Source organism: Bos indicus, chromosome 1 (genome assembly GCF_029378745.1).
Source record: "Bos indicus isolate NIAB-ARS_2022 breed Sahiwal x Tharparkar chromosome 1, NIAB-ARS_B.indTharparkar_mat_pri_1.0, whole genome shotgun sequence".
NCBI lineage: Eukaryota > Metazoa > Chordata > Mammalia > Artiodactyla > Bovidae > Bos > Bos indicus.
The window spans coordinates 45,593,527-45,605,730 of record NC_091760.1 but is presented as its reverse complement, the minus strand read 5'-3'; positions in this window follow the sequence as shown (position 1 = coordinate 45,605,730).

Here is a 12,204-nt window from a genome sequence, read left to right as displayed (position 1 = left end):
TCCTTGAGAACTGACTGGTTTGATCTCCTTGCAGTCCAAGGGACTCTCAAGAGTTTTCTCCAACACCACAGTTCAAAAGCATCAATTCTTCGGTGCTCAGCCTTCTTCACAGTCCAACTCTCACATCCACACATGACCACAGGAAAAACCATAGCCTTGACTAGACAGACCTTTGCTGGCAAAGTAATGTCTCTGCTTTTGAATATGCTGTCTAGGCTGGTCATAGTTTTTCTTCCAAGGAGCAAGTGTCTTTTAATTTCATGGCTGCAGTCACCATCTGCAGTGATTTTGGAGCCCCCAAAAATAAAGTCTCTCACTTTTTTCACTGTTTCCCCATCTATCTGCCATGAAGTGATGGGACCAGATGCCATGATCTTAGTTTTTTAAATATTGAGTTTTAAGTCAGCTTTTTCACTCTCCTCTTTCACTTTCATCAAGACACTTTTTAGTACTTCTTCACTTTCTGCCATAAGGATGGTGTCATCTGCATACCTGAGGTTATTGATATTTCTCCAGGCAATCTTGTAGCACTGACATACTATACACTATCATATATTCATGAAGATATACTAGTGGGAAGCTAGTGTAACACAGGGAGCCCAGTCTGGCACTCTGTGATGACCTAGAGGGGTGGGATGGAGGTTCAGAAGGAGGCTTAAGAGGCAGGGTATCTAGCTATCTATATATGTATATATAGATATAATTTATATTTTTATTTTAGAGGGACAGAGAGGCCTGGCATGCTGCAGCCCATGGAGTCACAGAGTAGGACACAACTCCACAACTAAACAACAACAAAATTAAATTATGACTGATTTGTATTGATGTACTGTTGAAAGAGATGGGAATACCAGAACACCTGACCTGCCTCTTGAGAAACCTGTATGCAGGTCAGGAAGCAACAGTTAGAACTGGACATGGAACAACAGACTGGTTCCAAATAGGGAAAGGAGTATGTCAAGGCTGTATATTGTCACCCTGCTTATTTAACTTATACGCAGAGTATATCATGATAAATGCTGGGCTGGAGAAAGCACAAGCTGGAATCAAGATTGCCGGGAGAAATATCAATAACCTCAGATATGCAGATGACACCACCCTTTTTTTTTTTTAATTTTTAAACTTTACAATATTGTATTAGTTTTGCCAAATATCGAAATGAATCCACCACAGGTATAACTGTGTTCCCCATTCTGAACCCTCCTCCCTCCTCCCTCCCCATACCCTCCCTCTGGGTCGTCCCAGTGCACCAGCCCCAAGCATCCAGTATCATGCATCGAACCTGGACTGGTGACTCGTTTCATACATGATATTATACATGTTTCAATGCCATTCTCCCAAATCTCCCCACCCTCTCCCTCTCCCACAGAGTCCATAAGACTGATCTATACATCAGTGACACCACTCTTATGGCAGAAAGTGAAGAGGAACTAAAGACCCTCTTGATGAAAGTGAAAGAGGAGAGTGAAAAAGTTGGCCTAAAGCTCAACATTCAGCAAACTAAGATCATGGCATCTGGTCCCATCATTTCATGCCAAATAGATGGGGAAACAGTGGAAACAGTGTCAGACTTTATTTTTGCGGGCTCCAAAATCACTGCAGATGGTGATTGCAGCCATGAAATAAAAGACACTTACTCCTTGGAAGGAAAGTTATGACCAACCTAGATAGCATATTCAAAAGCAGAGACATTACTTTGCCAACAAAGGTCCATCTAGTCAAGGCTATGGTTTTTTCAATGGTCATGTATGGATGTGAGAGTTGGACTGTGAAGAAAGCTGAGCACTGAAGAATTGATGCTTTTGAACTGTGGAGTTGGAGAAGACTCTTGAGAGTTCCTTGGACTGCAAGGAGATCCAACCAGTCCATTCTGAAGGAAATCAGCCCTGGGATTTCTTTGGAAGGAATGATGCTAAAGCTGAAACGCCAGTACTTTGGCCACCTCATACAAAGAGTTGACTCATTGTAAAAGACTCTGATGCTGGGAGGGATTAGGTGCAGGAGGAGAAGGGGACGACAGAGGATGAGTTGGCTGGATGGCATCACTGACTCGATGGACATGAGTTTGAGTGAACTCCAGGAGTTGGTGATGGACAGGGAGGCCTGGCGTGCTGTGATTCATGGAGTGACCAAGAGTCAGACATGACTGAGTGACTGAACTGAACTGCTGAGACAACCACAATTATTAATTGTAAAGCAATTATCCTCCAATTTAAAAAATTCTTCTTGGGAATCTGAGAGATGTGATGAAAAACATTTTTCATTTTTCATCCCTTTTATGTTTTCATCTTATATTTTTATTATTTTTTCAAGTATTATAATAATAAATATATCTATTATCTCTTCAATAGTAAAGGGAATCATTTTCAATAAATAAGAAACCCAAGTAAAAGAATACCAACAAAGGTGCTAGGCACTTTACATATTTTATTTCATTTATAAATATGTACAATAATCCCATGGAACAGATACTTTTGCCCATTGCATGAATGAAGAAATGAGACTTGGGCAAGTACTACTCTGAACAGGAGCTCTGTGGTTAAGGACATCTGGGTGACACTGGGTTACACAAAGTTAACAGCTTTCTTCAATTCTAGGATTTCTCAGAGCCTTTCGTATGCTCACATACCTTGTGAACTATCAAGTTCCCAGCATTATTTGGCCACAGAATCCTCTTCCTGAGAAGAACCTTTCAGAGGTAGCATTCTTAGGAGTGTGCTTTGGAAGCACTGCCCCACATGAACATCTGCAGAATGGTCTTAGTTGAGCAGTGTGACTGCAGGCGCTGGTGATGGGCAAGTCTTTGCCATGTAGCTAAGGGCATTCATCTCATGTAAAGTTCCAGGTATGTTGAAGGGGTGACTAAAAACCAGCTTTGGTGGTGCTCAAGACATATTCTGTTCCGCACATGGTAGAAGTGCTGGAATCCTGGGAATCTACATTAGCCACAACTTTTTAGTGTCTCCATCTTCATCTGTAGGCCAGATATCCCCCTAGGCACTCAAGAAATTCAGGGAATGGAAGAAATCCCTAGGCACAGAAATTTAGATGTTGACATTTATATAAGAGCATGAATTTCTATTGGTTATAGACCAATATTAACATATAAAGTCATTAACCTATGCACACATATACTAAGATGACAAAGAAGGAATGGAAAAGAACTACACAGGGGATGATTCACTCATTCATTCACTGTATTCATGGAGACATCACTCTAGGTGCTGAAGACAAAGCAGTGAACAAGAGAGGCAGGGTTCCTGCTCTCACATAGCTGACACTCAGGGGGACCTGGACTTGTACTGACTTTGTCTCAATTTGGTCTGTGACCAGGGATAAGCCACATAAACTTCTGAATCTCTGTTTCTTCACATTTTAAACAACCTATTAGATCCCTTTCCTTCATTTAAATTTCAGCCATAAAGTCATAGTTGAGGAAAAACAAGGTAGGTATCTGTGATGGGGGTATAGAGTAGAAGTAGCCCAGAGCAGGTGTCAGAATTCAACAGGATAAGAAGGGGATTCATAATGGTTGAGGGCAAAGGATGGGGAAAGCCTGGCATGAGATGTTAACCCCTAAGCAAGGTGAATAAGCCACCCACACAATGGGGAGAGGAGCCTGGCATGAGGTATCAGAAGCAGATGTGAAGAAGGTGTCCAGGTGATAGACAATCCCATATGGGAAATCAAAGTCAGAACAGAGGAGGACAGTGCTTCAGAGACCAGGACGGGTCAGAAAGACATCTTCATGATGAGCTGATTGATGTGGGAACTCAGAGTCATGGTTAGTGGGAAGGGTATCCACATGGAATGGCAGCCTAGAATAGGGAGTCAGACCCCAAGCAAGAAGGAAAGGGTGTCCCACATGGAGGTGGGAAGTGAAGTTGCTCAGTCATTTCCGACTCGTGACCCCATGGACTGTAGTATACACCAGGCTTCTCCATCCATGGCATTTTCCAGGCAAGAGTATTGGAGTGGGTTGCCATTTCCTTCTCCAGGGGATCTTCCTGACCCAGGGAATGAACCTGGGTCTCCCGCACTGCAGGAAGATGCTTTTACCCTCTGAACCACAAGGGAAGCTATTGGGTGGAGGTGGGGGTGAAGACAAAAGTTTGGTTACACAAAGGATCATCAAACAAGTCAATGTTTAAGAATAATCAGAGCCAATTTCCTTACTCTAGGAGAAGAGAGTTACAACAATGCAAAAGAAGAAAACTTAATTCCATGAGAATTTCAAAACAAGTAATCAGCAACATGGAGAAAGAAACAAAGCTACATACAGTCAATTCTGAAGGAAGCAATATCCTCCAGAGAAAGTGGCACTCAGACAAATGCATAAATGCAACAATGAACAATGAATCCAAAAGCTGAAAACTTGTGACTTGCTGTGATACAACAAAAACAAATATTTTGAAGACATATTATAACAAAGACAAATATTACTTTTCATTTCTAGTGCTTGAATGAAATAATTTCCATTGTGCCTTAATAAAAGTCATATATGAATGTGAGAGTTAGACCATAAAAAGTCTGGGCACCAAAGTGCTGATGCTTTGCAACTATGGTGCTAGAGAAGACTCTTGGGAGTCCCTTGAACAGCAAGGAGATCAAACCAGTCAATACTATAGAAAATCAACCCTGAATATTCATTGGAAGGACTGATGCTAAAGCTGAAGTCCCAATACTTTTGCCTCCTGATGCAAAGAGTCAACTCATTTTAAAAGACCCTGATTCTGGGAAAGATTGAAGGCATGAGAAGCGGGTGACAGAGAATGAGATGGTTGGATGGCACCATTGACTTAATGGACATGAGTTTGAGAAAACTCTGGGAGATAGTGAAGGACAGGGCAGCCTGGCATGCTGCAGTCCATGGGGTTGCAAAGAGTTGGACACAACTGACCAACTGAATAACAAACTGTAGTGTTGAATTGGAATTGGATGTATATGTCAATATAAACTCATGGTTTTTCATATACTTTGATATACTTTTCATCATATATTTCAACATATGTTTAATAAATTTATTTTATATGTAAATAATATAGAAGCAAGCATAGATGCAAGTGTGTTAAATACAAAAATGTATATACTGCACATTTGTGATATGTATCACACAGATATTCTCTAGCTCCAGCCACTCATAGGGCCTGGAAGCAGTTATACCCCATTAGCAATAAGCACACCAATGCCCAGATTCTGACTTCTAAAAACAATTTTCCACTAAAAGGAATATGGCTCCTTTAGGAAATGGCTAATTCCAAGACTGGGGCAGGGAAAATCCAAGTTGAGCCTAGACTATCCTAGACCAGAAAGCAAAAAAGTGTACAAGGAATGATAGGTACATATTAAATGGACACAGACTCCAGCATGAAGTGACTCTCCATTACCAAATGGGAGACAATTTGAGCATCAAAATAAATGATGTTTACAACATATTATAATTCATTAAATAAAATAGGAAATCTACTGAATCTGAAGTAGGGCTCAGCAATCTGTGGGCCCAGCAATCTCCAACTCTATGCCCACAAATGTTTGGTAACCACTGTTCAAGGTGATTCTCCCAAAGGCAGTGATCAAGTTTGTGGTAAACTAGCAAATGGCAAGAGATTGAATGGCTTTTTCAATAATAGGATATTCCTTTGTTAATGCTTATGGGAAATCTTATGGCTTTAAAGATTGCCAGATATCAGATAAGTATGCTAAAATTCATAAGTAGACTATATTTTTTGTCATATGTAAAACTACCATTCTGTTTTATCTTATTCATTTATTCAACTAGATTTTTAATGGGTTTATACCCAGAAATGTCACGCAGTTCTTAAATCCCTTTAATCTTCCTACCATCTGGACTGTGATCCCAACAAAGAGTTAAGTATATATAAACCTGCTTACCTTACCTCCCACAGCATTGATGAGGAAGGCCAATCTCAACTTCCCCATCTGTTATAACTTAGAGATGAGTCCCGGGTGTTCAATGGAAGGACTGATGCTGAAGCTGAAACTCCAATACTTTGGCCACCTGATGTGGCCTCAGTTGACTGAGTTGAAGAGTCGACTCATTTGAAAAGACCCTGATGCTGGGAAAGATTGAAGGAAGGAGGAGAAGGGGACGACAGAGGATGAGATGGTTGGATGGCATCACTGACTCAATGGACATGAGTTTGGGTAAACTCCAGGAGTTGGCGATGGACAGGGAGGCCTCAAAAAGTCAGACACAACTGAGCGACTGAACTGAACTGAACTGAGCCTCTGAGTTTCTCTATTGGAAAATATCCCAGTGGCATTATCTACCCCTTAATTAGTGAAAAGTCTGAACTATTGCCTATAGAGAAGCCTGAACTCACCTGTTTATATTTCTATTCAACCCTACCATCCTCTGTTTCTACCTAGTCAATGGAGGACAGGAAGAAAGATATCAAAAAAACCTTTGCTGGGCCAAGAGGAAGTTACCAAGTCACTCGCCTTGCTTTCTTTGTGCTTTTCTGCTTTCCCATGCTCTGTGTGTCTTTATTCATCAGGTACCTCCTATGCTCCCCACAGCAAGGTGTTCCAGATCGTATTTCAAGGGCTGATTTCTTCATAGACGGAAGTACCTTGTTTAATACTAGTAGTAGCTTGTTGCCTAAGAAACTCAAATGTATGTGGAAGATGCTGCACTCTGATTAATGTGTGTTCAGTCATTTCTGACTCTTTGCGATCCCGTGGACTGTAGCCCACCAGGCTCCTCTGTAACCTCATGGGGTTCTCCAGGCAAGAATACTGAAGCAGTTGTTCCCTTCTCCAGGGGATCTTCCTATCCCAGGGATCCAACTTGTGTCTCCTGCATCTCCAGCATTGCGGGTGGATTCTTTACCACTGAGCCACTGGGGAAGCCTTGGTTAATGTAACCCTGAGCTAACCTCTTCATGCCCCAGAAGAGGAAAGAAAAGGCACCCTCAATTTTTTTTTTTAGTTTTAAATTTACCTCAGCATCTTGCTCCAGAGAATCTCAATTTCTCTCTCCATGTATTCCAACATATTCCTATTAAATTCCTTTCCTGTTTTCTTCTCTTTTATTTCTTCTCTTTTTCATCCCTCGTTTGAGCTGATGGGCACAGATATGTGGTCAAGACTGAAAGCAGAGAGAAATGGTCTACTATGGGTTAGATTAAGAAACATAGTGTGGGATAACAGTGTGGGAATAGTTTTATTCTTTTCCTTTCTAAAAACCCAGCTCCAGGTGAAAGACGAATCCAGAATTTATAGCAAATAGACATGAGCTTTAGCCAAGAAACATTAGTCCCATGTAAATGCTAGTCCTCCTGAAAATAGTAATATAAAGTCTTAAGCTTAACTGAGCTAAGTTGATATTTTCAATGTCTTGTGTCAAAAAGCACTATGATTTATATCTTAACAAGATAATATTCTAGATCCTAAGTCTCTCAATTAGTATAATTATTTTACAGAAATCATTGGCCCAAATATCAATTATCTATTGCTATATAACTGGCCACTCCAAAGTTTAGTGATTTAAAATACAACCATCATTTATTTCCTCATAATCAAGTAATTTGGGCAGAACTCAGCAGCAGTGGCTTTGCTCCACATGATCATATAGCCGAATCATCTGAAAGTTTCACAGGAGCTTCAAGGATCCAAGATGACCTTTCTCACATGTCTGGGATCTCAGCTGAGATGACCAGAAAGGCCAACTGCCAGGGCCTCTCTCTACCTCGTGGTCTGTTCTGCTCCAGGGCCTCCTCCTTGAAGATTTCCCAACAGAATAGCCTTGTTTCCTTCACATTCAGGCTAGGTTTCAAGACAGCAACAGGGTAAGCTGCAAGACCTCCTAAAGTGTAAGACCATAATTTGCCACATGGTCTTACCACATTTCATTGGTGAAACAAAATTGTAAGACCCGTCCAGATTCAGGGTTGAGGAAACCACAAAAACACATGAAATCAAGTAAGCAGAATCCCTAATGGCCATGAAGTTTCATTTTATGTGTCAACTAAGCTAGGCCCCGGTTCCTTCTTATTGGTCACACTTTATTCCAGATGTTTCTGTGAAGGTGATTTTTAGATGAGATTAATGGTTTCATCTGTAGACTTTGAGTAAAGTAGATTACCTTCATCCAAGCAGTTGAAGACCTTAATATTAACAGAAAAACACTGACTTCCACCTATCACGGAATTCTGCAGCAGGCTGCCTTTGAACTCAAACTGCAGCATCAACTCTTTCCAGCCTGCCTTCTTAAAAGCTTAGGAGGGCACTCTGCAGATTTTGCACTTGACAACCTCCACAATGAGTCAGTTATTTAAAATACATAAATTGTATATATATATATATATATATGCACATATATATATGGGACAAACTAGGAGTTTGTGATTAAAATATATACAATATTATATATAAAATAGATAACCAACAAGGACCTTCTAAATAGAACAGGGAACTACATTCAATATCATGATATATGTACTGAATCACTTTGCTGTATACCTGAAACTAACAAAACATTATAAATCAACTAAATTTCAAACTAAACAAAAATTTAATTAAATATATCATATATATGTATGTGCCAAGTCGTTTCAGTCATGTCTGACTCTTTGTGACCCCATGGACTATAGCCCACAGGATCCTCTGTCCGTGGGATTCTCCAGGCAAGAATACTGGAGGGAATGGGCTACTGTGCCATTCTCCAGGGGAACTTTCTGACACAGGGATCAAACCTGAGTCTCCTGGGGCTCTTGCAGGCGAAGTCATAGGGAAAACTCATATATATGTGTGTGTGTATATCTTACAGGTTATGTATCTGAAAAACCTTGGCTAATACAAGAGCATCTTGTGATGAACACCGTGCATTTTCCAGAAAAGGACTGTAATTCCCAGAAAGCTTAATATTAGTGTATGATACTCAAGGAGTTTGTGATCTAGTTAGAGAACAGGCATATAAAATTTAGAGAATACCAAAGATGATAATGCAGAAGTTACTTGTTGATAAATGATTTACTCTCCAAGTGTAAACTACCTACCTGAGAAATGTTGAACAAAAAAAACAGTTAAGGAAACTTGCCAACCTGAGTAAGGCCATAAAAAAAGCATAAATGTATAACCAAGCCACTTGTCAGCAGTTTTCCCAATAAGGACAACGTATTTTATGGCTGTTAACAAAACATAGGAGAGATCATATTTTCATGTCTGGAATTGCCATATAACCTTCAGTATGCCATTTCCCAGCTCAAATGCATATCTTATTTTGAAGTCTAAAACATTAAATTTAAAACTGATGTTAGAGTAGTGAATGTATTAGTTTTCTTTGGCTGCTGTAACAAAGTAACACAAATAGAGTGGCTTAACAGAAATTTATTGTCTTATAGTTCAGGTAGCTTAGAAGTCCAAGATCAAATTATTGGTGGGGTCATGCTCCTTCCCTCTAGAGGTGCTGGGAAAGAATCTGTTCCAACTCTCTCTCCTTGTTTCTGATGGTTTGCTGGCATTGTTGGCACCCCGGTCTGTTCCTTCCTGTCCGCATGATATTCTCCCTATGTGTATCTTCACCCAAATTCCTTTTTATATGGGCATCAGTCTATTGGGATTGGGGGTCACCCTACTCCAGTATGACCTCACCTTAACTAAGCTAATTGCATCTGCTACTGCTAAGTCACTTCAGTCATGTCCAACTCTGTGCGACCCCATAGACGGCAGCCCACCAGGCTCCTCCGTCCTTGGGATTCTCCAGGCAAGAACACTGGAGTGGGTTGCCATTTCCTTCTCCAATGCATGAAAGTGAAAAGTGAAAGTGAAGTCGCTCAGTCGTGTCCGACTCTTAGCGACCCCATGGACTGCAGCCTACTAGGCTCCTCCATTCATGGGATTTTCTAGGCAAGAGTACTGGAGTGGGGTGCCATTGCCTTCTCCAAGCTAATTACATCTACAGCACTGTATTTCCAAATAAGTTCACAGTCTGAGGTGTTGGAGGTTAGGACTTCAACTTGAACTTGAGGAGATAAAACTCCACCCATCACAATGTGTTAGGGTGCTGATAAATTAAAATCTAATATATTTTTAAATTACCCAAACTCTTCTTCTAACAATGCTTGTGGTTTGACATGTTACTTTGATAAGTGAAGCGCTCTTTTCAGGTGTGAAACATGGTGTTTTGGCTTATGAGTTGTGTTTCCATGCTTTACCACTAGAGGGTAGCATCATTGCTATTTTTTTCTGCTGCTAAGTACTCACCATTCATCCATAATGGGGACACATCAGATATGAAGTAACTGTAGATACATTTATCCAAGGGGTGAGGAGAAGGGAAAGTATCAGCTGGGAAGAACACAGTGTCATGGTCATCCCTGTATTGGTGATTCCTCTGCTGAATTTTTGCTATGGACTGAATGTTTGTGTACCTTCAAAATTCATGTGTTGAAACTAATCCCAGTGTGATGATATTTGGCCCTGAGGCTGTTGGGAGAAAATTAGGTCATCAGGGTGACGCTCTAGTGTTGAGATTAACGCCCTTATAAGAAAGAGACTGGAGAGAGAAGACCTGTCTCTCCCACAAGAAAGTGGGCCTTTACCAGACACCAGATCTGCTGGCACCATGATCTTGGACTTCCAAGACTCCAGAATCGTCAGAAACAAACATTTGTTGTTTAAGTTACCCAGTTTATGGTCTTCTATTACAGCAGCCCAAACTAACATAATTCTGACCAGAATCAAATCACCAGACATATTAGAACAGAAGCCAAAGTCTCTTCCCCTGAATGGACATTTGTGTGGAAAGCAGGGCTGGGGGACAATGGGTCTTATGAATGAAGCAGGTCCCTTGAAGACGGACCCGAGCCATTCACTGTGTAGTCATGAAGCCTCTTCAGCGGACAGAGCCCTCTGTCCCGGGGTCAGGAGATTTATATCCCATCATGGGCTTGGCCACTAATTGACAGCACAATCTTAGATAAATCACTAAATCTGGTCTCAGAATCTTCACCCATAGACAACCTTTGGGGCCCTGTTTTCTTTAAAGTATATTTTCCTTTGATTCTTCTCTCTCGTTCCTACTCCTCTAGCTCACCTTTCAATGCTGCAGGTTTAGAAGAATTCCTTAGGTGCTACAGCAGAGATGAAAAAAGTGAGACTGCCTTTAGGGAATTACAGCTTAGCAACAAGATAGCATTTCATTGCAGAGGTAATTAGGGGATTGAACAGCCTATGATCCTGTGCTGCTCTGGGCTCCATACCGTAGGAACTTATAAACAGCAAAGGGTGGTAAGAAGAAATAGGAAAGAAGAGCTTTAAACCGGGCCTTAAAGAATCTCCTGAAGTTAAGCTGCAAAAGAGGAGGAGGGGAAAAAAGGGCAATTGGTATGATACAGACACAGAAATACACATGTTTTAAACAAATTTTAGGAAACAGAGAACAAGTCACATTTCTGGAACAGGGGTTGTGTTAGACAATATGACAGTATAACTACATATTGAAGTACATTCAAAGTAATTTTATTTTATTCGGGTGTAATGTTAGTCAACTTAGAATTAATCTGAGAAGCCAAGCAACCGAAGTCAGTCTCTGAGCACATGAGAGAATTGTTTCAACTTAAACTGTTTAGCCCTTTGATTACTTGGCTGAGTTTTTCTGTGTTTTATCACCTTAATTTTGGCTTCAGATACAAATTATAAGTGGGACTTATATTGGGCTCCTCCACATGGCTTCTTACTAAAAGTATTTAATTCTCCCTTTTGGACATTTGAAAACAGGCAGAAGAGCTCAGGTTCATGAGAGGAACCAGACAGGAGGCACTCTTTTGCCTCCATTTTAACCTTTTGCATTAGTCATATCAATTCTTCCCACAATTCATGCAAGCACTGAACAGAGAGGTATTGTCCTGGCTTTAAAAGATTAAAGGCTAAGAAATACTGACATCCAAGCTCAGAGCTGCTGAATCATTGTTAAAAGAGAGTGACCTAGAATTCATTAGAATATCATCTTAATATCTGCAGAAAATGAGTAGTCTCATCATATAGGAAATGGTCAGGGGGGTGAGGGGGAGTGGAGGATTCTATCAAGTTCAGAAATTTCTACTTAGAAGGAAACACAATTAATATCTTAAGAGCTAAAGAATAGTGAAATCCCATCAAGTGACATGGCAGCTTGGGCAGGGGTTGCAGATTTTCACAAGTAGGCAGAAAAGACAGATAATTTTAAGTATGACTCCAGCA